This window comes from Nicotiana attenuata, unplaced genomic scaffold, assembly GCF_001879085.1.
Source record: "Nicotiana attenuata strain UT unplaced genomic scaffold, NIATTr2, whole genome shotgun sequence".
NCBI classification, from domain to species: Eukaryota; Viridiplantae; Streptophyta; class Magnoliopsida; order Solanales; family Solanaceae; genus Nicotiana; species Nicotiana attenuata.
The window spans coordinates 86,398-88,608 of record NW_017672675.1 but is presented as its reverse complement, the minus strand read 5'-3'; positions in this window follow the sequence as shown (position 1 = coordinate 88,608).

Below are 2,211 nucleotides of genomic sequence, written 5' to 3'. Positions count from 1 at the left end.
TTTTCTGTAAACAAATTGTATATATTATGTCTAGTTGTTAGTTTTTAATTTCTTTCTCTAAACACAACTTTATCAGTGCATTTGTAGTTTCAATGTAGTCAGTTCTTATATATGTTTACTAATTTTATAATTTACTTGTATGGAATGTATTAATGTCTTTCTGACTGTAGCTAAAGTGTAGTATATTTGTGATTATTTTGTTTTTTGGCCTTTAAACAAGTTTTATTAACTTACTATTTATTTTGGTGCATAATCGAACATTTTTTGCACCACATGATGTTGATTATGGCATTACTAGGTTCCAGACATTATCCGATCTGTTATTTCTGGCATCAAGGTGTTATTGTCTTAAAATGGGTTAAAGTTGTTTAAGAAGACATGTTATGTGCACTTTCTTTACCTGCCCAAAATATGTATCCAAAATCAGGCAATTCACCTTCTCATGAAGTATGAATTGAACGCATCCGATTCTTATTTTTTCACAATAGAGATAAAGGGTGAGAGCTTGAACTTTAGGTTGAGGGAGTTTGCCCTTATCACTGGCCTTAGGTGTTTTACAGAAGTAACAGACTTTGCTTACACAACTAATTATGACAGTAAAACAACGGGGTGCTATTTTTTGAACTCGAAAAAAGTTGACAAATCGTACTTGAAACAAATTGTAACCAGTCGTAGTTGGGTTAATGATGAGTATGCAGTCAAGCTGTATATTCTCTATCTGATAGAATTCTTGTTCTGTCCTTTGGAGAAAGATAATGGTTTGATAGACCATTTTAGGTTCCATTTGGTGGACTCGTGGTAATATGCGAATTTCGCATGGGATATCGAAGCTTATACACAACTTCTTCAATCTGTTAGGCATAAGTTCCTTCTGTGCATTTTTATCTTATTCGAGATTTTTCACTCACTATGCAAATCTGGTTTTATGAGTGTTGCTCTATAGTCAACACTGATACAACTACAAGGCACATACAATTTAGCAATTATGTACATTTTAGGAATTTAATGAGAATAAATTAACTCCTATTAACTCCTGAATTCTCGCTCAAAATCCTATGAAATCAGCACCAGCTCGAACAAATATTCCTTCCTTTACAATGATGAAGAAAGGAGTTCAGAAGAACTGCCCTTAAAAAATTTAATTTTGGTGATATTCCCACTTTTGATTTGGGTGTTTTTTCTCACAAGATTCACCAAAAAAGTAGTGAAATCGACACATGCAAAATAAGAGACAAAGTCCAAGCTTTTCCCTCGTGAAGCTAGGGCAAAAGCTCGAACAAAACTCAAGCATGACAGGGATGCTGGTGAGCTTCAACATTTGCTAAATCAGTAAAGCGGAAGGGTAAAGAAATTGCTCGTGATGATGATTTCGTCGAAGAAGAAGTTATCCCGAAATCTGCAAAAAAAATCAAAGTTTCTCCTATTGTCAAACCTTCAAAACATAATAAGGTTCAAAAATCTCCTAAAACCATACCCCAATAGTCATTGGAGAAGGTAAAATTCTAGTGTAACGACCTGACCGGTTGTTTTGAGCTCTAGTGTGTCGTTCAGAGGTTTGAGGCCATGAGTAGCTTCACTTCAGGTATTATGACTTGTATGTATGGTCGGAATCGAAATTCAGGAAGTTCGGATTGGATTTGGAAAGAAAATTCTCATTTCAAAAGCTTTAAGTTGGAAGAATTGACTAAGATTGGATTTTTGAGTGAACGACCTCAGAATCGAGATTTGAAGGTTCCAGCAGGTTCGTATGATGATTAGACTTGGGCGTGTGTCCGGATAGGGTTTTGGATGACCCGGGAGCGTTTCGGTGCCTATTGTGGAATAGCGTTTTGGGCGAATTTCATAAATTTGGGATGAAGTGCATTTTAGTGTTAACGATATCTGTTTGGGATTCCAAGTCTTTGAACAACTCCGTATGGTGATTCTAGTATTGGGAGCGCGATCGGAAGTGGATTTGGAGGTACATAGGTCATTTTGGAGTCATTTGGTTGAAGTTAGAAATTTGAAGGTTTTTGAGAAGTTTGACCGGAAGTGGACTTTTCGATATTAGGGTCGGATTCTGATTCCGGAAGTTGGAGTAGGTCCGTAATGTCGAATATGACTTGTGTGCAAAATTTGAGATCAATCGGACGTAATTTTATTGGTTTCGGCGTCGAATGTAGAAGTTTGAAATTCTAAAGTTCATTAAGTTGGAATTGGAGTGCGGTTCAT